Genomic DNA, 26955 nt, shown 5'->3' with positions numbered 1-26955 from the left:
ACCTTATAAGAGAATCGAATATGTATTTTAGCTTCCAGATGAATGAAGACTATCTAACATTCCCATTTTTGTTGTGGTTATTCAGGTATAACTTTTTTTTTTTTTTGTAGCTTATAGCAAAATGACTGCTTTAAGACTCTCATCCTGTAGACTGGATTCAAAGATAAAAAGAAGAGGTGAGGGGGAATATAGCAAGAAGGAAGCATAAACTGGAATATGAGAAACAAATAGGAAAAAATGAGGGGAAAATGAAGAAACATCCACCTTTGTGAAACCACAAATTGTGAAGACACCTGTAACAAATTTCCTTTAATATCATGCATGATGCCAAGTGCTGCAGTAACCCATAGAAACTAGTAGGAGAAAAGACACTTGGCAAGTTTCATGCAAACAATAGCAATGATGAAATGGAAAGGATTTCATAGAATCATAGAATTGTTTAGGTTGGAAAAGACCTTTAAGATCATCAAGTCCAACTGTTAATCTAGCACTGCCAAGTCCACAACTAAACCATGTCCCTAAGCACTATTTCAAATTAATCTGCGCTGGGGCTTGAATATCTCAAGTGCATTATGCTTGGGCCCACAGCTATAAAGGTGAACGTAAGAGCAGAGTGACTTTAGGGATAATGGCATACTCATAAAGATAAGAAGTCAATCTACTTGTTAACATGTGCTTCTTTACTTCAGTGGGAATAATGGCACTCTGACTTCAAAGGGTACTGGATTAGCCCATGTTATTTAGCTGTTAGCACAAGGAATGAAGTATCAATAACAAAGCTCATTTGAAAACGAAAGCAAGTTTCTGCAAAAACTCCACAGGATGCTTTTCCAGTTTTCTGGCAAAACTTGAGCATCATATTTTTTTTTTAAAGATTTAGTAAGTAAACACTTATGGTTGTAGTGGCAGGAACGTCCTAGTCAACACTACATATATTCCTGCAGTTAGTTTGACATTCCGTTTTGCTGCATGAGTGTCAAGAGCTTCTGCGGTGCAGAACTAGGAACTTCATAGTAGCTCCTGTATTACTGTAAATTAGTTGTTAAGACCATTTTCCTCAGTCACGTGTAATATGTTAACATGACAACATCATAACATAGAGTGTTCACGATGACATAGATTAGCAATTTTTATAGACACTGAAGCACCTCTGGTTCTGATTTTTCTGCCATAGACCATGCAGCAATGACAGCGATGGTTGGAAAGGGACCCATACTGACTCCCTTTCTAACCTAATGAGTAGAATATTGTTCCTAATATTTGTTCCTAATAGGAACAAATGCACTGCTGCAGACAATCTGACTGAGTATTTCTTGAAGCATTTTATTTAATCATTTGAAAATCTCTGAAGAGATGGTATGTAGGAAACAACTATTTCTGGGCTTAGTTAACTTTGGCAGTAGCATCTAAGATACTTTCCCCAGTGCCTGGGAATAGACGAAAGAACAGCCATGGGGTCACGTAATTTATCCATCTTCTGAACTACAACTCCATGCAGTCAGAAATATCAGAAAAGAAATTCTTTTCTCCCATCTGTTTCTGAAACCCCTATATATATTGATAGGATCTCATTTCAGTAATTTCACTGAAGTCATTTTGAGAATAGATATCACAATATGACTCTTGGGAATGTAACATCATCACGTACCTGTAAGGAAATGAATATGACTTTAAGCAATCCAATATTGATTACCCAAAGCAATAAAAAAACTGTACATGAATATAGAGATGATTTAGTCTGTCTTTTAATGGCAATAACTTAAGTCAATGGAACAGCAATTTGAATGTTCAAAGCCAGTGCTACCAAATAATAATTTTAGAATTAATTCCAAGGTCTTTCTTCATACTTTTTGCTCAGCTAAGTTCTGGTGTCTGTTTTCTTTCTTTGACATCTTATGAGGGTCTTTTTCTACTGAATATGAGTTTGAATGAACTCTATGTACAGTGTCAGACAAGAGTTCTTAATTCTTCTTAGAGCCCTGAAACGTGAATGTATTGCACTTCAGTAAGTCATAAAACTGAACAAATACTACCATGGAAAAATAATTTTGTAAGTGAGTTTAAATATTAATGCTCAGTATGCCTTATTAAAATTCTGAGAATTAAATAAAAGTGAGTGATATTTCCCAAACATTGTTTGCAGAAGAGAGCTTAAAAGCTAGCAATCTTTTTTATGCAATAGGAAAATAAAACGTACTTGAGCCAAGAAGAAAAAATGGTTTGCTACACAGAAGACCATATAATCTGGAATTCATCATGTTCTGCATATTTTTGGAAAGGCTGCTATGTTTTAAGCCCCATGGCCAGATGTTCCAGGAGGAAAATAACTCTTTTGAGTCTTTTTTAAGAAAGAAAAATGTTTCCATAGAAAATCTGATTTTCATAAATCAGTTATTTCTGCACAGTTCCTCTACTGGCACCTGGTCGGTCACCATCATTGTATCTGAAATGTGACTTTGGATGCAGTAGCGTCTTGAACAAAAAGCTCTTCAGGTAAACAGTTTATTTCTCAACAGTGAGGGCTTTAATTTAGCTTAAATTCTCTCATCTATTCATCTCTGTGAGAGTACCACTGACTGAGAAACAGAGCTGAGGAAAGTAGAGTTGAACTGTGTCCACTGAGGTTTTACATTCTTAGTATCTTAGTAAAGCTGAAACCTTAATCTCATTGAAGTGATCAAATGCCCATGTAAGAGAGTTAGGTAGCAGCTTTGCAACTTTGGACCTTGAGGCTGACAGGCAAAAATATATTCCCTGAAGTTACTTGCATGCAGACTCTGATTTAGATGGAAAAACAGTAGAACACAAGGGAGAAGGACAATTACATTGACATGTTGTGTGTACATATAAAAGTGTTAAATTGTGTGATTAAAGGCTAATCACGTTAAATACAAAGACTGGAGGAAGAACCCTAGTAACATCACCAGTGAAAATGGCACCCACTGAATTGACTATCCTGAAGTTATCGAAGGAGAACAGTTTGACCATTCTCCTTGATGGGAAACCCACCAAGAAGAGTCAGTGAAAGAAACTGTTTCTCCTGAAAGCTGTGCAACTTAGAGGGGGTGGTTGCTTACAGAAGTGTAGGACTTGTTATAGAATGCAGAGGAAAAGCATTTAGTTACTATGTAAAACTTATTACGAGAGGTTTATGGTAAGGACCAAGGGCAAGAAAAGGATCAGGGCAGATCCAGGACGAGCAAGCATGGGAAATGTAGCACTGTATGTGTTCATGTGAGTGCCAGTGAAGGCACCGGTCTCTGCATTGACTTGTGTGACCAATCAAGTGTGTGTACAGTACAGTACTCTCATGCACGTGTGTGTACACATGCACACACACCTGCCTATTGGGCATACACACTCAGCCTCACTATTGACTGTACCTGGGAACACAAAGCTGTAGCAGCATCACATCTGTCAGGCTGGGATGGGAGAAATCCACACGCAGCCTGAAGCCCACTGGATTAGACTACCTCTAACAGTAAAATTTCCCATTTAATGTTTATACGTATAAACCCCATTCTTAAGTTCCTTCTACCTGAAAAGAGTGTCCTTTGTGCACAGCACTATGCATATGTGCTATGAAAAAGAAAAGTGGGAATATGCAGAGGGAGATAGAGGTGTGTGGAAGTTCTACCTACTAAGGAGATACAATTTTCTTAGGTTTTGAAGAATATGTATGCATGAGATCATGTGCCAGGATATTTAATTGCCCAAAGGTATCTTTCATTTATCTGCCTTCTCCCTTCTTGCTGATGTTACCTCTTTGTAGAAAGGTTTTATCTTAAATGCTAATATTTGCCCACGTTACAATAAGAAAAAAACATAAAGGCAAGAAGTACCACCATTTAAATGAACAATACTACTCTCAGACTAAAACGTCACAGTAGTAAATATGGAATTAAATGCCCCTTTAGCAGTTGCAAGGAGCAGAAAGCAGTGTATTTGTCTGACAAATGTGCATATTGGTAACTGCCATTTCTACACAAAGAACTTTAGCACTGCTCAAATTAGTTCCCCTTTTTTTCCTTGTATTTGCTATCTGCACAGTCATACCCACATTAATATCAGTAGTTTCTCTTGCCAGAACATGCATTATTCTTTCATTCCACGTAGGTAATCCAAATTTAAATCCATACCTGCAATCAGCATTCTACTCCTTAGAACATTAATGAACCGAATCTGTATTTTCTAAATGTAAGCAATGCTCCATAGTAAATCTATGATAAAACTCTGAGTCAGACTACAGCTTCTGCATTGTATTGGCCACGTGGATTTGTGAACTATGCTCATCTCATCAAAACCATTATGTGCAAAAAACCCTGAAAAATAACAAACAGAACACTGTCTTTACAGAGTCAACATCATGAGCACCAGCTGGGTGCTCTGATTATCAGTAGTTATAGAAACATTTTTATATTTATCATAAACCCCCTGCTTTTGCAAAGCCACATATCTGCTTCTGAATTGACCCCAAAATTAGTGCACAAAGATAGATAGTTAAATGTAATGTATTTGGTGGGGAAAAAAACAAAAAAAACCAAACCAAAACAAAAAAAACCCCAACAGACTCAACTCTTCACTCCTGGGATTGTCCTACTTCTTCAGGTAGATTTTATGTGTGTGTATATATATACACACATATATAGGTATATATATGTATATATATACCTATATATATATATTTAACTATATATATATATATACATATATATATATATACACACACCCCCACATGTATACACACACACACAGAGACAGAGACACTCCAAGACACCAATGGCTGTCACTTTGCATTTTGCAGCCACACAGTTGGCAGTTTATCAGATCCATTTTGGTTATAGCTTCTGTATCACAGTTTGCACCAATTCCCACAATATCTGCTCCTTCGAATGTAAACAAGATGTTCAAAAAACACAGAAACATTTAGTAGAGCGTAATGAATGTATAATAAATGCCTAATGCTGTATAGTTCAAGTAAATATGCTTTGTTCCTGAATGCTTGACTTTATCCTTTGTAGAAATGGAGCCAGCACATGCACAAGTATAATCCAGTCTTTGGTTTAGTTCCCAGAGTTCATCGTTCTTGCAGTGAAATTGTGGTGAACCAGTGAAGCATCTTACATCGATATTAGAATTTTCATACCCAACAAGCAGTCAGGCATTACTTAGCTTTTAAAACTGGTTCACTTTTTCCATTTCAGTTCTACAGTCTGGTTGGCTGCAGGTAATCTGATATAATAATGATTTAAGTTTTTCAGTTATTTGCTTCACTCAGTCTATTGTAAAATAAGACTCAGAGAGTAGGAAGAAGATCAAAATGTCTCCTTCTAAGAGTAGCACTAGGTCATAACTGGAGACACTTAGTTTGGGAATCAGTTCAAGATGAAGACACCTACATTTAGACATCTCCGTATGACCTGTGTGCCTAAGCTAGGCTTGGAGCTAGGCTCGATTTAACTGCTTAAACACAAGCATCTTTTTGAGATTCTTTAGGCTATTCTCCATGGTTTCTACCTGCCATTTTAGAAAGGTACAAGTTTCTGGTAGGACCTGTGTCATATTCCCAGGTTTGTGTAGCTATCTTGAATACCACAGGACATCTTGGATGGGATAGAAACCATGTTTAGGTGACTGATTCGACCTGGTAGTCAATATACTCAAGATACTCATCTTACTCTGATGCAGACACATGAGATGGGATTTGTTTGCATAAATACAGCCTCCTTGTATCATTTTAGGCAAACAAGTCTTACGTTTAGCAGCTGGTCAGCTGAATAGCTCCTTAGATTCTACTAACCTTATTCATTACATCTCCATTGATTATGGACTTATGTCCAGCTGACAGAGTTTGTCATTAAAGATATTTCCCTGAAGCAAATATTTCTTGTTTGCTACTTTTCATTATTCAGGTAAATCTAGTACTTTTCTAAAATAAGTCAATAACTGCATAGTTAGTTAAAAAGGAATGCATTAAACAACATAACACCTGTAACACTGAACCACCTTAAAAATGTATTTTGTTTACCACTGTGCCATAAAATCTACTTCCATTTGAAGGCCAAAAGCTGATTTTACAATATTGGTCTATGACTTGTGCCATGTGTTTCATAGTTCATAAGTGTTAATTATAAATGAAACAAGCTACTGTAATTTACAGTTTAACTTTTATAAGAATGCATATTTCAAGTGAAAAACAGTTATGAATATGTTCATACTGCTTAATTCAGTTTTTACCATATAGCAGATTTACAAGGAGGTAGAAAAACTGTGTTGCAAAAGTTACCAAATAACTGCAGAGGATTAATCTAAAATGTGTCTCTCATGCACAAAGAAAATGCATATTGGAAACAAAAAATGAATAGCTACTGGGCAACAAGTTTTAACACATGATTATTTTTGGAATTAAGAAACCACAACGTATAGTTGCTTTAAAAAAACCAGAGCTTGTCCTGGAAATTCATGTTAAATTCAGTACTTTACAGCTTCAAATGTGAACTGAGGTGGAAATTTTAAGACAACAATAGAAACTTACATCAAAAATTAATTATTTTATAAGTACTTTGTAGACAAACCACTCTTCACAGAGATCTGTAGTTTTAAATATTTAAAATAACTAAGGAATGTAGTATCACAAAAAATGATAAGCAATTACTTTGGAAAAGAAAGGTGAAGATAACTCTATAGACATTTATCAATGCAACATCCATGAAATGTAAAGTATTCTGCATGGTAACAGCAACCATTGTCCCTGTGGACAAGAAGAATAACCCATTTTCTAGTGAGGCAAACTGAAAATTAAGAAAAAATATGGTAAGAATGAAGTGATGTGTTTGTTTTTTTCTTTTCTCTACATAAAACCTTCTTTTTTTTTTTTTTTTTGCCAAGCACCAGAAAAACAAAGTAAATGTACTGCTTAATAATCAAGTTGTAATCTGCAAGAGCAAGCCTGGTTAATAGTCCCTGTTATTTAGCAATTTAAAGTCTTCCCTTGCTTATGTAGAATGCTGATGTTCGGTTCCTTCCACTGCCTTCAGAGGGTTGATGCCACCTCCTAGGAGGTGCCTTTGCAGTCAGTCTGTCTCTCTTTGCCCTAGGCATTTCTTACTCTTACCAGCATGGTAACAAGAGCTAGTAGATGTGGCTGAGCATTCTCAGAGAAAGAAGTCCTAGGATTTCACTGTTGTGCTGTGAAATCATATGCAGTTGGACATAGATTAACACATGATCTGAGGAATTCATAATCTTTTGGTTTACTGTAGTTCAATAGAACAGATGCAGATTGCTTATTCAAACCTTAGAGCTTCACCAGTAGTTCATTACCTGCCGCTTAAAACTCCAAGAGGAGTTGCAGAAGCATACTGTCAATCTTCCATGACACTCTCATTTTACATAAACAGGCATTCAGCAGAGCAGAAAAAGAAAATATGATGTCCTTCTTTCTACATAAGTCTCTCAACTGGGAGACTAAAGAGAGATTTTTCACTGCTTTGTGTTGGTTTTAATGAGTGTTAAGCATTTTAATCAAAATGGAATAATTCCAAAAGAGAGTTTATAGTCACTCCCTTCAAAGTGAGGTCTAAAAGTGAGAAATCCTTCTTTCCGTTCTATATTTTTTTCCTTTTTTTGTATCCTGAAAATGCATTTCTGACTCAGTGTCAGGAAAACCAAACTATCTCTAAGTTGGCTGTGGGTTATGAACTCTGAAACAACTCAGTGAAATTGCTGCTTTCCTTTCTGAAGCCACCATCACTAACTCCATGGTGCCCAGTCATCACATGACCACCCCAGTCCTCACGCAGCTCTCCCAGTCTCCTCCTCTGGAAGCTCCCAACACTCATGCCTCTGCAGGACAACTGATAGGGCATCAGGCAGGATGATTCAGGGTTTCCAATAGCCTACCAAACCTAGAAGAATGAAAAATATTTGGGTTAAAGAGTAGATTTGACAAACACTCTCTCATTAGACAACTTTCAGACACCGTTTAAGACATCTTAAAGCTTGGCATTATAAAGTAGTTCATAATATGATTACTCACCATTTACATATGTTGGCAGCAGTGTGCAAGGTAACAGAGCCTCCATGTTCAACCTAAATGTAGCTGCCAGACTGTGATCACACACACTGAGTCCAGACATCTGAAAAACCAGGAGTTTTATTCTGTTTGTCAGACTGGTGGAAGGAACCTATCTGGCAAGAAGTCACTCAGATTTGTAGTGGCATTTCATCTGCCCTGTTTGTACTGCCACCTCCTTCTTCCTTCTCAGGGGAGCTGAAGTATTCTGCAAGGGAAGAGATTCAGTCCCTATCTGTTCTTAATGGGGGAGGGCCACCTGACGACTCCATTGCCCGCGGACATGATGGATAGACTCTCAGATCCAGGCACTTGTCAGCAGGTAGTAGCCTGCTAGCTCGTCAAAATATTTCTTCATAATAATTACACCTAAAACATTTATGCTTTAATCCAGCTCTGAATAGTAGATTAATTTAATTTTATTTTTTCCCCTTCATTTAGCTAAGTCCTTCTGTTCTTGGAACAAGGCTGCTTAGGTTTTTCAGGCATTTTCATTGTTTTAAATAGACTATTTTCACAGGTTATATTGGAAGAACTTTTCAGTTATTAAAGTGGTTTATGCCTCCCCTGTGCGCTGGCTTTTTTGGCAGCTGGAAACAGAAAGCTCTTTCCCTTATCACATTTCACCACGCCTTTACATTTCACATACTCAGTGCTTTGACACTAAAGTATCTCAATACAATTGGACTATCGTGGATTTTCTCCCCTCGATTTCGTCTGTTAAAGAACACTGGAGCATTTGTTTCAAGTGAAAAGAAAATCAAAAGACCTAAATTCACCAAATCCAATAAAAGATGCTGTACACTGCATTTTCATACGGCATAAATGAACCCCTGGACCTCTGCAGAGAGATTCACATCATTGGAGTAGAGGTAGTGCTACTGCCACCTGCCTTCCCTTTGGGTTTCTGCCAAGAAGGAATAGCTTGTCAATGCAGGTCTGATACTCAGTTCAGGATTTTCATTCCAAACAGAGCAGCTCTTTTAGTGGCAGTGTTGGCTCCAATCCTCTGACAGGAAGGGGACTGAGACTGCTTTCCAAAAGACTTTCTGCTGCTGAGGACTAATACCAGACTTACTGTAAAAGGCACCATAATCTGGTACTTCATGAGTCTGACCAAAAATATTTAGAAGATTTAAACACATACATACAGAGAAGAAAACTATAAATTTCAAAACTTGGTGTTGTTTCCTGTCCATCTAATTTTATTGTAACTTCACAGAAAAAAATATTTTAGGGACTGAGCATATAATCCATAATTTTTATACAGTTGATTTCATATCACCCATGTACTTATGCCATTAAATTCTACTATGCCATATAAATCTCCACAGCTATGATTACTCTATGATAACTGCATGCCCTGTTGAGCCTTATTGCCTAATTGGTAGTTTACAAGGAAATTCCTGTGCTGGTTTTGAGATTAGCATCCTGTTTCCTCAGCAGCAAGAAATATTTGCTTGACATGCTCAAAGTTGTTAATATTGGTATGCCTGCTTACACAAACTGTGAGTGTAAAAATATCCTGTTCAGATGGGTAGTGAAAATAAAAAAAAAAAAAAAAGTGTTTGCAAGGTGAATGTTTTCTGTGAGATTAGAGAACATCTTGAAGCCTGCTTCAGTGTTCATTTGCAGCAGTATAATGCAGGTGTATCTCTGCGGATCTGCAAAGCTAAAAGTCAGAACAGAATCTGGAATGCCAGGTACCCTGTTACTGCAGAAGCCTCCATTAGGCCTCATGTAGATGCCACATATAAGATGTATCTGAAGAAATATATCTGCCAGCTTGGTTAGAAACTGGATATCCCATAGTAACATTTTTGAAGAATAGACTGAAAGGAGCATCTTGGATGTCTAAGACCACATGCAACCAGCTAATGAGTGGGACTGGTCTCCCCTAAACTACCTGGCCAGAGTGTATTTAGATGATTGTGGAATTTTGCCAGTTTTGCCAATTTTCTTCATGGTTCTCCAAGCAGCAAGCTGAAATCCTTCATCCTTCACAATCCTGCAACTCTTGGGGCAGCTTTTGGGTCACATGCAGCTGCCACACTTCTTCCTCTATTCAAACCCCAGAGAAGAAAATAGGCTTCGGTAGGATGACAGAAAATGTCAGCAATATTTCACATCACACTAAGATTTACCTACAAGAATGCCCAGCCACAGGACATCACAGGCTTTTGATCTGAAAATACACAAAATCTTAACTACTACTTAACTTAAATACCTTTTGCTAAGGGAAACATTTTATCACAAGAAGAAGCATCAGTCTCCCATGCTTGGAAGATCTGATCATGGAACTGCCACTTTCTGGAGGAGGGCTCAAACCAATACTGACAGACATCTGCATTTGCACAGAATTTTTCAGAATGCAACGTTCTCTTTTCTAGCTTCCCTATAAATCTTTCCTTGCCCCTCAGCCCCACTCCTCCCAGTCTAGGGCTCATTTCTGGCAGCATCTCAGTCTGGACCCTGTCAGAAATTAACTGGATCTAGAGGTTATGCACCTCACATATCTGCAGTTAGTTGCTTCTTATCTAATCAGAAGCTAAATACTGAATCCTGAGGTGCAACTGAGAGGCTCCTGGACCAGACACAACAACAGGTATAGAGGGTACAGTATCTGGGTGGTATAAAGAACAAAGTTAAGCTAGACAGAGATATGTCCTAAGACTAATCCTTGCAAAAATGTCTTCCATGGTGGCTAGAGAAAGACATCCCTTTCTCAGTGAAATGTGGAAAAACCAATTTTAAAAATAAATAAAACATGATACAGCAACTGTTGGAAATTACAGATATATGAAAGGAAAAACACACAAGAAAGCCCGAAGGGACAGATGAACTTCCCCAAATCTTATGGCTTTTTGACCACTATTTGAAGCCTGAAGGAGTGCTGGTCTACATAATCCCTGTGCACTGCACATCTAGAGCATTGAATAAAAGGAATAAATCAGTCTTTTGCTTTTCTTGTGCTTTATATCTGAGTTTCTCTTCAACAGCTACTGCAACATTTTCATTGCATGAGTGCAGGAGCTCAGTATGGGCACAGATTCACCTGATTCTGCCAATTTTACATAATATAAAGAGATCAGGTTTAGGAACAGTGGCAGTTTCTCCTCCCTTCCACCAGGACACAGATCTCCACAGTAGTCATCCATGAAAAATGATGAAAAATGGTCCTAAGGGATAATGCCTGTGTTAAAATTCAAAGAAAATTTTATGTAGACATCAGGACTGACTTCCACTTCCTTCTGTCTCTTATTTAATCTCTCCAATTCTCCTCAGCAGCTTTGCATGTGTCTAATTTTTTTTTTTCTCTTCTGCTCTGCACCACTCTTTTTTCTGCATCTATAAGATTAGGTTCCTTTTTGAATGTTCCCCATCATCTTATTCCCCTCCAGGAAAGGATTTCATTGAGATAAATGGCTGCCGCTGTGCCCCAGTCCCTCACATGTCCTCTCTCCCAGAATATCCAAGAGTCCCCAGGCTAAGTGACTGTTGCCATTAGCATCAGGCACATAAGTCACCACCCCATGTCTTTCCAAAGCATGACCCTGATCAGGGGTTAACACCTCTGACCAGAGCAAAGTAGCCAGCCACCATGCTGCATCTAAAAGAAGATACTCTGGAAGTCCTGATACATTATCACCTACCACCCATGAAGCAAGGTTGTTCATGCATGTGAAGCGTAAAGACATGAATGTGCCTACAGATTATGATGTGCACTAACTGGCAGTCAATTACAGGATATTAGGCAGGTGAGTGGGACACCAAAGAGTGCCTCCCAAACCAGTATCCACTTTCACAGGGTAATGGTCACTCGCCCTTTTTCTGTGTAATTTCTCCCTGCTTTGCCTCACTTCTCAGAGGCATTACAGCTGCCTATAGATGAAAGGAGTTATTTAGTTTTGTTTTTCAATCCTGTCCATTCCTTTTTTTTTTTTTCAATGTAACTTTTAAAAATGTTACCTTTCTTAAGACACCTGTTAAGGAATGTCTGGTCTCCCTACCCTACAAACAGTTTGCTGTATCATTCTCCTCTGGATCTACTGGACCACTCCCTGTAGAATACTGTTCCTTATCTGCTTGAGATATCTTCCCTTTCCAGGTGGATTCCCAGAGCCAGCTTTAAAAAGCGAGTCCTTGCTACTTCAATTATGCTGCTGCTCTCAGTGTCTCAGAAGGCATTCTTGTGCTCCTTCTCTTCTTTCGTACTTATATTTGTTTCTGTCTCCTGGACATACAACTGTTCCTCCCAGTCCCTCCTGACCTGTTTCTTTCTAGACTCGCATTTTTCAACATTAAGCCTGACATAACAATGCTGTTGACTCCCAAAGGACTTTTTGAATACACCTTCACAGTTTTGTGATATAAGAACACTGAACAGAGCAATCCTTGACATAGGCCTGACTGAACTCCTCCACTGGACAGGAACTGCTCCTCTTTCGGGGACACAAGAGGAATCGGGAACTGAGGTGGTAGACATGGTCCCATGTTCAGAGTCTGCAACAGATGGTCAGAAGATTCATGGCACCTGTGGAAACCTGGGCATCAAGACCTGTTTCTGCTGCCTTTGGGTTGCTATGTAGGTGCGAGTTATCAACTGACACAGAATTTTATTCAGCTGAAACTGAAATTGAGAGTTGGCTTCATATCATGTACACCCTGCATTGATTCCAGGAACCTGAAGCAGATGTTAGCAAAGTGGAAGTTGATATCAGATAACCATATACCACACCATGGATTTGATGTCATCTGACAAAGACATTGTGTTGTCTGAAAACTAATATTCATGTCAAGGTCATCAACCATCTCCAGTACCCCAGGAATTCCAGCTCTTAAGTTGTCCTAACTTGTCTTGCACCATTTGCATTGGTAATAGCTCCTGGATATTTACTTATTTATCCATTATAACCTCCTTCAGCTTTCCTTCTCCAGAGTTAAACAAGCCAACAAATCTTTTTGTCTCAAGTTCAAAAATTTAAACCTAAAATTTATCTAATGCAACAAAGGTTACATGGGAATAGAACAAAAAGTTTATAATCCTCATGTATTTTCTTCTATATTTTTTCACTATGCAAGTACAAATCCACCTTACATCAACAGCTGATTTTGAAAACCTTTGGTCTGGAAGTTCCTATATCTCTGTCAAAACTTAGAAACTTATTAAATCACAGACACACACCCAGACATCTGCATTTAAAAATTGTATTTTGTCACATCTTGTATGGGTAGACAGTAGAGAAGGATCCAAAGCATTAGTTGGTTGTTAAATAACAAAACGGGGAGCAATGACCACAAACTCTTAAATAAGAGTATCTTTCTGGGGGAAGAACAATTGTTCCTCACGCATCAATGGGCACACACCCATTAACTGTACTGTAAGCACATATCTGCACAAGAGAATGCACCATGCGTTCAATAAGCCAATATGGGTACCAGGAGGAGCATTGTCTTGGTCCCTTCCTACTTCTACCACTTCTCCTTCCATCATCTTCTATGCATTTCCTGTGGTGTACACTATCTCCATCTGCAGACTGGTGTTCCCACAGCTGATTTGTTCCCACTATCTTCAATATCTTCACTCAGTGCAAACACTGTGTTATGCACATGCACTCCTCTCCTCCACACTGCCTTGTGCTCCCACAGTTGGACTGTTTCTGGACCATAGGGCACACTGCGTTGTGCCACCTGACTTATTCATGACTCCTATGCAGAATGGAAGCACAGTAACAGCACTCTTTTAGTTTTAGGTGTTATGCATTTTGCCATCCATATAAACAACCACCCCTGAGATAAGGCAAAGTCTGAAAGATTCAGTTGAATCCTACAAGGAACTTTATGCCAGTTGCTTCTCATGAAGGTTGTCTTTTTTTCAAGTTCACTATCACAGAAAACTATTTCCTAATTCTCTTAGATTAAGTTCACAAAAACACTAGCACTGTTTCCAGTAACACAAGAATCATAGTAGCTTCCGAATACGGGAAGATTCATTTTGAGACAGTTTGCTTTGTCCACATCATTTTATTTTAATTTTGTTCATTTGTCACTGACAACATCACCTGCTGAGCTAAAATGTTTTTCAGACTGAAACTGGAGGACGGGCAGCCAAGATTAATGGCCCACGAATCACATGTTAGCAAATGATTTTTTTTGACCAGCACTGAATCCTCATTTATGCTATTGTTGGATAACACTAGGAAACTGTAGTTGAAAAACAGTGCACATTTTCCCTTTACAATATTTCATTTTCAGTCAACTGACCCCCAAAAGTTGTCAGATTCATCACTTAAAGACACCATCTGCTGACCTGTCATGGAGGGTGGTCAGAGCTGTCGCAGTGGAGCATTTTTTCTCACGGATTTGTGTGTAAAAGCAGCAGTAGCAGAAAAGTGCTTATTTAAAATACAGACCTACACTTATTTATTTTGTTTGGAGGATTCTCTACATGCTTAACATTTGCCAAGGCAACAAAATAATAGATGCAGAGGGAAACTAAAACCTGTGTGTTGCATGGAAGAAGGCTCTTGTATCAAATGTGAACTTTAACTGTTTTTTTCTGTTCAGCTAGAGTAGCTGATTTGCCAGCTCTGCTAGAGACACACATCTCATCCCTGTTTCACTGGGATTTTATTGGAACCACTGAATGCAATAGAGTGCAGGCAGATGGTGAAGCCGAGGAATATCATCAGTGCAATCCTTACTCTTTTTTCATGCCATACTTTCAAAACTTCTGGTTTGCTGACTGTGTTCATGTTGCAAGAAATCTGGCTTTGAAGCAGAGTAAAGCAAAGAACAATATACTTAGTATGCACTTACACATTTCTGGTGCAACTGGTTTTCAGTCATAGCAGCACAGACCTGCAAGATTTCTTAAAAGGCTGCTTATGATTTAAGTTAGGTATTCCAGAGACATGTCCTCCAAATGTTACTCCTTCTGCCAAGTATTCCAGCAGCAAATATCCAGCCTCCCTATTAAACTAATAAATGTTTTTCTGAAACCCCATACAGATTTTCCTAGATCACTACTTATTTTGCATTGTAACCACAATTTTTTTCCTGTGTTGTTCTTATGCACTAGGGTTATGTTTGAAACCTGAAAAACTATATTAAGGGCATAAGGACCACAGCTGCAACTATGGAAACTACAGTCTTGATTAAACTATAAATGAATGGTAAACACACCATAAACATAATTTTGGCAGTAGTTGTTTAGCATGGTATTCTAGTGATGTATGCAGATATCCAATGGATGAATATCTTTGTTCCATGAAAGCTCTTCCCCCCTACCTACAAAACTACATTCATCCTGTTTCTAACAAACACTAAGCTGTCCTCAGGCAAGGCTTTCTTACATCCTTTAGGACATGTTTCCTATTCCTGTGCTCAGGATCTATCATGTAATGAGAATTGGCAATTTCAGATTTATTTACTAGCTAGGTAAGAAGAGCCTCAGGGACCACGAGGCTCAGCTGCTTCATTCTGTGAGTCAGCAGAGGCTTCTTTCTCCATGACAGCCCATAGGAAAAAAAACTACCAACAACAACTACAAAAAACCCCAAGGTGAAACACCTTTGTATCATTTTCTACCAAACAGTATGTTGTTCTGAATAATTTGGGATCTATATGGATGAGAATAGGACTCATAATAGGGTTTACAAGTCCTTTCCAAGTGGAAACATTTTCTTGTTGTTCTACAGATCTCTTAGGTGAACAATTGTAAGTTTCCAGAAAATTATAAAGACTCCCAAAATTTTGCTCAAAGACTATTAGGCAGATAATACCTCTGTGTCTGCAGTATTCTTTGTTCATCAATGGACAGGAGCAAAGGACGTCTTTCCTCTGTTGTGGCTATTCATCTGGAGTTCTAAATAAAGAACATATGGAAATACAGTGGCTCTGTGTTTGGGTTTTGTTTTTCCACCTCTGTTCATCATCAAGGAGCAAAACTATGATCTGTAAGGGCAGGCCATAGGAAGCAAGTGTACTTATATCAAACGACTCATTAGGCTAGAGGTAGTAAATACTGTATTGTCTTTCCAGTGAAACAGTTATAAATGTTCCCTATCCATTGAGGCTGACCTTCAAAGTATTTCCAGCTCTACCTTGATCATCTCAGCAAGAAGAAATAGAAGAGGGATGAAGGATTTTACATTATCAAGTCTGCCTTGGAAAGTTTATAAATCATCATTTTAGCATTTGTGCATAAACGTGAGCATGATGTTATCATAATCTGACTACATTTCTCTGAGCATCCCTTCTGCCCTTCAAAAACTTGTATGACACTGCCCTAAGAATCTGTTTAAGTGGGAAGGCTGAGCCATTGATATAAAGAACAATGCAAAATAACTGGAGCTCTCCAGGAATGGACAAAGAAAAGACTGGAAACTTTGACTAACATTTTCATCTCTGTCTTCTGCACTTTAAACAGGTATTATGCATCTTCACTTTGGGACAGTAACCACACAAGGAGTCATTAAATCACAGTTTTATTACCTTCCTAGGGCAGAGGGAGCACCAGGCCTTTGAAACATCTGACCCCACACATGCCATGTGCAGCTCCGTTAGGTCAGCCACACCAGGGATCAAAGTGAGGACAGGGGCTTAGACCCTTAACATGCTTTTGCTCTTGCCATACTCCCTTTAACTGATAAACTTCTCTCACCACAGCCTACCTTTTTGTCACCATGTTGGTGTCAAAGTTTCTTAAGTCTCTGAAATGGCAGGCACATGTCAAACTCTCAGTACCCACTAAAGTGCTGAAGGTTGTGGCACAGACTCTTTCCAGAAATCATGAATTAATCTCCTGGTTGCTGTGATTTTTCTTAGACACATTTTTAATGTAATTTCAGTCTGGCTCAATTCCGTATTTGCTTTCACTTTCTCTTTTTTTTTCAACAGATAGATGAGCATGATAACTGTTGCTGTTTCATCACTAACAGATGGTAATCAAAAACTGTTTAAAGAAATCAAACAAATGTTCCAGCGTGATTCACTGAGTGAAACTGAGAACACTGACCTCCTGCTGCTGATGTACATCATCTTTTCAATAATTACCTACAGATTTCTTTTCAACTTCAATGACGCTAATTGTGTGAGTAGGATTTATAGCTAAAATATCATATTCGTGTTAAAATGTGAGGGAGAAAATAGCACATTTTGCCTTCTTATGACAGTTTTTTGTTTGTTTACTGGAAAGGGCTTGTCTTTGCAATAGTTCACTATTTTGCATTTTTAAAGAGCTGTCTTTAAAAACATATATATTTATTTATTAAATTTTGTTTCCTCTATAGTTTGTGGTTGGGATAATTTTTTCCTACTGGATTGCATCAGCTACTTATTGAAGAGTATTTGCTTATCTGCTACCAAAAGATATGCTTGGCTCTCCTGAACATCAAGTGGGACATATTATTCATGTTTCTGTACTTGAATAATACAATGGCAGCTCATAATCCTCTTATATGTGAGGATTTTCAGCAATGATTCAATGCCATGTGACATGCTTTGTCTGGCTTTTGAAACTGGCCTTCACATGTGTGTATGTTACCTGAAAAGCTCTTTTATTCAGAGGTATCTTAGTTTAATACCCACCTGATTCTTCTTAAACATAAGCCCATGTACCTGCATAATTCAAAATGCAAAGCCTTCTCCGGAACAGTGAGATATACATGAATTACTTACTAACCAGCACATATTTTTTTACTTAATGTGAAAAGTGCATTTGTGACCTTAGTGCCACCATAAAAATCTGGAGAAAGTTGTTTAGACTATTAAATCTCTGGGTTTGAGTAGTGGCAGAATTCTAGTTGCTGGAATTTTTAAGACAGCTCTTTTCAGCTTGTTTGAAGTGATAATATATCCATCCCAATGATCTGATATCTAGCAGAGGCCTTCTTGCCGTAGTTACAGCTGCAGAAAAGGACCTGGAAAATTATTTTACAGCAATTTTTTGTGACCCAGGTCTAAAATTGGGCTCTGGGTTTAGATGGTTTTGTGACTGTCACATGTCACCAGGCATACCACTCAGTGATGTACAGGAATGGAAATTCCTGGTTCAGAAATTTAGGCTTTCAATTGCTATCTACATAAGAAATGTGTTGGTGCACAACCTGCTCATGAGGTGTTCAGAGCCAGCCATGAGAAAACCTGTTGCAAAATGAGTTTAATGTCTAGCTGATTTTAGAAACTGTTGTAAATATCAGCATTAAGCATGTAACAGCTTCCAAGTGTATTCTTAATTACCGTTATATAGTGTAACATGTTCAAAGAGGGTGTTCCCTAAAGGCATCTCGCTATTAATGAGTTCTATTATGGGTCACTGAACAAAGAGGAGAAACAAATACAGGCGAGCACAAACTCAGGATTGAGGAGACAGTATTAAATAATTAGCAATAGAGTAAAAGTAGCAAAGATAGTCACCCCTCCTCCAACCATGTGGAAAAGAAATTCAGTTGATTCATAGGTTGCCTAAAAGGAGCAAGTGGCAAAAGAATTTAAATTTGCCAACGACAGATAGTTCAACATAAGCTTAATGTGAGGTGAAGGAATAATCGGTCAAAAGAGATATGACCCTGGTTTACAGTGAGATTCTTACAATCAAGGAAAACCACAACTGAGGGTATTTTGGTTCCCACAGCTGTTTTCAGTGCTAATCTTCACTTCTGTAAATCAGTGTAAGAGAACTACTTGCTTGCAAATAAAGGAAATTAGTGTGTTGCTAAGATGCCTGAATAATAAACTTGGTGTCACTGACATCTCTATTTCCCCATTGAGCAGAAAAAGCCTTTATGGAACACTGCTCCTCGGTGTTTCTTTTCAAAGATTTGTGGGTGTTGAAATCCAAGGCAAGATGTTACAGTGAAACAGACTTTGGCTATGTGTGGTATAGAATTTTGTAATCTTCTCTATAGCATCCAGTCATATTTCCATTCTTTTATACTTCTTTTTGGTACTAGGGAGACCACCATAGCATGCCTGCCTAATGCAAAAGAACTAGGCTCTTTAAAAAAATGCATGCACTTTAAAGCCTTCTTCTCCCCCCGCCCCCCCCAAATGTGCATAATTAGAAGTTCCTTATTTAAAACTATCTTTTGATTATCTTAATTTAAACTCAGTTGGTCTTGCTGGAATATCCTTTAATCAAGACAAAGCCTGCAACTGAATCAATGAACTAAATGTCCCATTCTTTGCACACACATGAGACAGTGCATACGGTTTTATGGATTGTCTTAAATCTTCTACTACAACATCAATGAACTTTGAAGAACAGAGATAACATTATGGGAATAATATCAGCCAACAGGTAGAGCCAGCTGTAAATTTATAACTGCCAGTCATTTAATTTCATATTTCCACTGTGAGTTGATGAATTCTGTGAATAAACTCCTTCCTAGATACTGTGAATCCTTCTAGAACATGATAAAATAAACATTTTTAGCTTCTTATAACTTTGGCTTCCCCCCCGCCCCGCCCCAGTTTTTAATCATGGTTGCAACTATTCACATAGCACACTGAAGATCTGAAGTGTATTGATGTGTGAATACCAGAACCAGCACCCATATTCTACAGTGGTCACGGACATGCCTAACACAAAAGACTATGGTCTTTTATTTTCTTTGAGATTTTCAGTGCATGATTCCAAAGCTCTGCTTAACTGTTCTAAACCTAGTGATATGTTGAAATTGTACGTTCAGCTGATTATCCCCATGAACTCACCAAATTTTTTATGTCGCTGAGTTCTGCTCCTGTAGTCCATACCTGAAACATGGCAAACACAGAAATCCCTCTTCTGGATTGGTTAACCAACATGAATCTTTCTCATATGTTTGGGCAGAATAGCAAGAGAGTATTGATAATCCTAGCTATTGTCTCTCTCTTATTTGAATTTGGCATTTGTACCATGCTAAGAAGAGAAACAAACAAAATCTGAAAAATGTAATGAAACAGGCCACTTTTGCACAAAGTTTATTGACAAATTTCATATAACACACACGCGTAAAAATTATATTCAGTTGGCTCTTCACAATATTTCTTAACATTTTGGACACAGAATTTTCGGATTTAGTTAGCTGGTTTAAAGTTGAATTTTGTCCCTTGTTCTCAGGAGTCAGAGCTCAGATGTGCTCAAAGGCTGGGTCCTTATTTTTGAACAAAACAAACTAGCTATTGTTCTCTGGACCTAAGGCCAAGTTGCACGGCACCATTTGCATGCCAAAACCCACAAAATTAGGTGGCTTCATCTTTACTGGGAACAGTCACTGCAACATGCTACTCTGCCAAACCTTATCTGGGCACTGTATGGGAAAGTGCTTATTTACATAGGTGAAATAACATGCAATGGACTGTACCTACTATTAAACAGTATGGGTGATCATGTGACATTACTTTAGTGTGTACCTGGCCCTGTCCTGTTTACCAGTATAGACACAGCAGGAGGGCCATGGTTCCCTTGGAGAACCAGCAGTCAGTACAAGGGTTTTACAGGATGTCCTATTTATCCTCTGGACAAGAAGGTGACTGGTGCTTCTTTCTATGTCACATTTATCTGGAAATGAAAATACTTTTTTTCTGCAGGGTAGCTTAATTTGGAGCTTTTGTGACTCTCCATGCAAAACACCTAGAAAATTAGTGAGACTAAGGGGATTAAAATTCAACTTATACCTCCCATACCTTTGGCTTTCAGGATACTAAGTTACCTATTGTCAAGAGGCCCTGACTTTAGAAATCAAAATAAAATATCGGACAGCAGCACTACTGATGCATTATTCCTTTTTACATTAAAAAGTGAATGGGAAGTTACTAAATGCGTTAGATGCAATCAACTTCAGTTATGCTCCAAAGTATAAGCTGAGTATTAGACAGTTTAACAATATTATAAAAATCTGTGCTTTGCGAAAGAATGACACGGATACATTATACAAATCTGAAAAGAAAACCTTTGGGAGATGATCTAATGGTAGCAATTATACAATATGTAGCAGGATAAAAGTTCAACAGCATAAATATTGATGGCAATTAGCTAAGAATTAAATGCACAGTTAAAAAGGTAAGTGCTGTATGAGAATTGAATGCTTCAGCAGAAATCTTGTTTGGAAAATACAGTGGGAGATTATTTCACAAAGTTGTGCTGCATCATAAACACACCATTACTAAAAGTTTTTGATTAAGTGGAAGAGATCAAATTTGTTTCTCTGAAACTAAAAAGCCTTGCATAAGCATACAAAAATGAGAAGCGGCTTAAAATTAGACTGCAGCAAAGGAGAGTTGGTTTTATTCCTACAACAAAGATACAGTAAGTCACTCCAAAATTTTCTATATCCCCAGTTGATAACTACTGTGTCTTGTCTCAGTAATGTGTGTATATTTCCTGTCTAGATGTTTGCATGTCTGTTAATACAAGGATTGATATGAAATATGTTTCAGCTAATAAAGTTGCTTCATACTGATACCTGCACACAGATGCCACAGTTTCACAGTCAGTTCAGGAAGGCATAAATTGGCACTGCTCCTGAACCAGCCATTCCACCCTCTCCCTCCAGCCCTGGCTGTACCACCTTATCCCTATCTCTTCAATTTTGGCACATTTTTCAGTAACTTCAGTCTCTTTCTCTGGGTTGATTCCCTGATTCAGACCAGATCTGTGTAACCACAGAGGAAGGGCAGTGCCAAGGTGAGGATCGGCAGACGTGAGTGGGGGTTGGTCTTATGTTTCAGCAGCAATGCCAGCATATGCTGGTTTGCACTGATTGGGGAACAACGCCATCACTAAGGAGAGAATTGAGGTGAGACAAAGGCTGATCTGTCAAATTCAGGAGATGACAGCTGGTCTAACAAAGCAACAGCTGTTTTTCTAGGAAAGAACAGCAACGCTTATTTTATTTAAGGAGTGGCAAAACTCGCTCCTGAAGTAGAAGGATGTTCCGGAGGAGAAGTTAGCAGGAAAATTTACAGGGTATGTAAAGCTGTTCTCAGTGAATCACCAACTGTTTCTCTGCATCTTCTGATGCAGAAAAAGTCTCAGTAACACAGGAAGAGGAAATGTTTTTGTAAACTTGGGCTCATTTATTTTCGCATGGCAGGTAGACGGATACTAATCCACAGGTGACAAGGACAGTTGACAAGGAGTGGCTCCTGTTATAGATGACCCTTGGTGATTCATATACCCAAGAAACCAAGAAGAAATTTTTGAGGGAGCAACAGAATTGTCCATGTACTGCTCAAGTTGATGCTATTTTAATGGCACCAGCAGGTGGAAAAAGCACACCTAATATAACTAAAAACTAAAACAATTCCCATTTGGTGGCCCCACTGGAGCTAGATATTTAAAGCCTAGCCCTCAGAGATAAACAGTAGGAAAACAGGGTCCCAGATCATGAGCTATGGCTACAGATCAGACCACAATCAAAAGGTTTTGTATGGATTGTGGAGCTTACCTGTTACCTTCACACAGGAGAAGATCACTCAAGGACCTGATGGACCAGGGACACAGGGATTTCTAGCTGGAAGGTAGGAGGCTTCCTTTACCTATTTCCCCAGTGCTAAGTATGTCTGGATACTTCGTATGTCAAAAGTCTCTGCTATCCTTTACCACAGACAAACTCTGGTCTAAATTCCTTGAAAAATTCTGGAAGAAGATAACTGAAAGGCTAACCTGTTCCTCTAGGAAGATCTTTTATGAAGGAATGCAACATAATGCAAATGCAGGCAGCGAGACAGAATTTTTGACAAATGGTGACCTTCTACAGCTGGATAGAGATCTTTCTTTTTCAAACTCAGCACAAGTAAGTTTTTTTTGTTTTTTTTTTTTTTTACTTGCATCTTTTATAAACATTTGTCTAGCTTTTATGCTGAAAATAGGTACCTTTATTTGCATTCATGCTAGCCTCTCTGAAGAGTAAATTTTAAGAGGAACTGATTCCCATGACCTTGCTAAAGATGAGCAACAGCCTACTTGAAACCAGATAATGCTTAACATCATCAGTTTCGTAGTAGAGTCAGATAATATGCTGAGTAATCTACTCATGAGTGCTCATATTTATTCAAATTATTCAAATTTGTATCAATGTAACTTGCAGTGTTAAACATTGCTGCAAGATATGTTGGAAGAGCCTGTCCTGTCTCACCACTTTTATTGCCAGCTTTAGCAATTCCTTCTTCAGTTCTTACTCTTGGTTCATATGATGATACTGACCAGTAACTATCTAACTTTTCTCACAGAGCAAGTATTTTATCCTCTTTAGATGGTGCCAAAAATCCATAAGCCTTTATTATCAGACTTTATTATAAGCCTTATGAACTTACTATCCACTGCTTTGCACAGTACAGAGTCTCTCACACCTGAGCAATGTGAGTGTTAGGTGACTGTTGAACACTTTTAATCAGGAAAAGTATTTGACAGATATTTAGCACTTACTTTGCACTGATATAAATAACAGAATATGTAAGGCAGTAGAAAAGAAGAGTCTAAGGTGCCTTAATTGCTCTTTATCAACTACTTTTGTTGTTGGCATAAGCAAAGGAAGTTTTCACTTGAGAAACATATTCCCTTTGTTGATGTTGGTGCTTTTAAAAATCAAAGCTGTGAGAAAAAATGATGGCATTGGAAGAAAAAAGCACTTGTCATTGGATTATGTAAGTACCAAAATTATCTCTCTTTTCAGACACCTCAGATGAGAGAAATTGAAAAGAGAGTAGCTGTGCAAATAATGAGAAAATGTTTGTTTTTTTCCATGACAACTGGAATACTTCTTATTTTACCTCGCAATTCACAATGGAGGCTGCAAAGATGAAGTAGAATATATATATATATATATATATATAAAAATATATAAGCATATATATACATAAAAATAAATATACATACATGTTTTAAGACTAACAATCCTGCGGAGATAACTCTTTCAGAACAGCAAGTGAGACTCATACCCTGGATGTCCCTGAAGACTGAATGTTCTAAAGTGAGTACTGACTAGCCGTGGTAAGCTAAAATGCAAAGAACATAAACAACTACCTCTACCTCTTGTCCTCATCTGAAGATATGGCATGGAATAAGAAAATAACTACTCACATTAGATTATAAATGATGAGATGCAAAATCTCTGACTTTTATCATCCATAGTTTGGAAGAAAACTTTCTTCTACCCAGTAGTTTTAGAAACCATTACTGTTTGCTTAGGCCCCTCCCTTGACAACATCCTAAACAGTCCTATTAAAATAAGTGGGACAATTGCATGTGCAGAAAACTAAGCACGTATGTGCCTGAAGGACTGAAGCTTGAGAAGCTAAATTACTTGATTTGTGGGTGCTCTCAGGCAGCTAGACTTCTTAATGGACAATATTATGGATGAACCCACTGAAGATAAAAATAACACCCACAGCTTTCAAGAGCTGTGTTAGAAATGTGAGCCACCAAATAAATTACCATCTACAGATTTACATAAATGGAAATATGAAAGTATCATTCTTCAGACTTTCTGAAGGTCACTAGAGCAAGCGATGATTTACTTGAAACCTAAAATGGGCTGTTACTGGATTCAGAAAACCACTTTAAGTCTTAGTAGATCAATAGCAAATAACGGTCCAGACCCCCAGCACATTCTGAAAGTTTACCCAAAAGATTTTGAATGAATAACAATGATATTCAAATACTGGTTCAAGTATTTGTCTGCTAATAAATGCAGTAAATTGGTTGTGTTTTGTGATGAAGGGGAAATGCAAAATGAAATAATATTTAAAGTTTACTTAAAACCAGAAAGCTATCTAAGGTAGCTAACAACAGAAGACATACTTCAATTAATTAACTTGGCCCTAGATTCTCTCTGAGACTGGCTAAATATTATTGATTTAAAAAATAATTTCTTTGAGGACAGTATCAATAAACTAGTATACTATAATATCTCCTTTCATGAAAGTCTAAGGGACAAATAAAAGTTTCAGCTGAAATTATTATCCATTTCACTGGGTATAACTATTCTTTTCTAGTAAATGCCCAAATATTTAATTTTCCAACAGCAGGTCTGCTGGGAATAAGGTCTGAGAGTGTAATAGCCTCCTCGTTAGTACTGCTGGATGTCATATGGGTCTTCCAGACAGGAACATGATGTAGTAAAATTCTTTCACCTTCTCCAGTGTCTTTAGCACAGTTTCCTACTAGTCTCAACACTGTAATCAACAGAATATTAGAATTAGCCAAGGGATTTGAGCCTGTCTGTGTTTCAAATAGTAAAAGCAATGGAAGATGTATATAAGATATATGTGGATGATAAACTATTATCAGACTTAGCAGTTTAAACAGTTGTGTGTTTAAAAATGAAGCAGAAAGGAAAATAAAAATAACATGATTAACTGACAAATCGAAGCGATCATTCAAGCCAGGAAGAAACTGAAACCCAGTCTTGGGAAGCAAAGAGGAAAATAAAATTATGTTAGATAAAACATAAATTAAGAGACTTCAAAGGCAATCTGAAGTGCAAATGCTGAAAGCTTACAGAGGGAGCAGGAAAATAGCTCACTGATATAAAGGGAAAGATCTAGTTAGAAAAAAAAAGCCAGCTACTTAGTATTCATCGTTTTTCCAGCTGATTCAAAATAATATGTCATAGAAGCAAGCTTATGGCTAGAAATTTGCAATGAATCCCAGGTTTCTGGTTTCCTTCCATATCGTATGGTTACTTCCTACAACTTAGCTGGTGGCTGGCTTCTTGGCACAGTTTACCATGTTTTGTTGAATACAGTCCACTCTGCCGTAAAATTCAAGCTCCCAGACTGTTAGGTTACTCGGACAGACACATGACTTCTCAGGTGCCAGCTGTTGTTAAAGAGCTCACAACCTTAGTTCTTAATATCTCAGGGAAGGGCCAAGAAGCTGTAGATGAATTAATGTTACCAATTCCTACATAGCCCACTAAGCCATCCACTGAGGGATTTCTGACTCCCTGCTCGGTGAGCTGCAGAAGGGCCAAAGACTTTAACTTTAGCAAACAGACACACTGGAATTAGTTCTGCTTAGATTAGCAAGGAGCACAGCACAACTGGCAGACCACTTGGTGCTGAGGACTGGCAACTACATTATATGTGTTTCAGGGGGGTTTATGGACCAGGCTAGCTCTGCTCTGCTCCTGGGAACAGAATGCCTATTATGAGTTAAAATGTATTAGATATGTAGATACCCAGATCATATTTCCTAGTTTAGTTTCACCTAAAAGGAACCTATTTTCTGTGCTTTGATACCACTTTGTGAAGCAAGCCAAAGAGCAGAAAATGGAGGCTACTGGGAGATTTATTTCAAAATGCACCCTTGATCTGGAGTAAAATGCCAATGCAGACTCACTGATGATTAACTTGAAGAAAAGCATCTGGTCAGATTCAGATTGCTTTTGTGGGCAGCAGTGAAACTGGGGTTTTGGCATGTTGAAAACAGTGAGGGAAAGATCTGAACATGTGGTGTTATCTCTGCATTCTTTCTTGACCAGCTTTTAATTAAAGAACCAATTTTAAACTAGATTGCCAGGGAGTAAGAAGACCAGTCTTTCCTCCTCAATACTGCAGAAAAGGCAAATGAGCTCTTTCCTTCATTCTTTACCACACTTGGCAGATATGCACCTGCCCTAAAGCTATTCTTTGCAAGTAATGAAGATGAGGCACTGTCAAAGATCAAGATGAAAAAAGAGGGGATGCCAGAAAAAAATTGATAATTTAAATTGTAACAACTTGCCAGAACTGGATAGTAGAATTGGAATGAATGAAAATGCTGAATTGCTAACAAAAAAAAAAGTCAGTCTTTATTGGACACCTGGAAAATTACACAGTTTTGCCTATCTTTGCAAGAGTTGATGTTGTGAACTGCTAACCATTTATGTTCACTCCATCACACAGTAAATTAA

This window comes from Platalea leucorodia, assembly GCF_965183815.1.
Source record: "Platalea leucorodia genome assembly, chromosome: 6".
Taxonomy (NCBI): Eukaryota; Metazoa; Chordata; class Aves; order Pelecaniformes; family Threskiornithidae; genus Platalea; species Platalea leucorodia.
Note: the sequence above shows the minus strand (reverse complement) of the source record.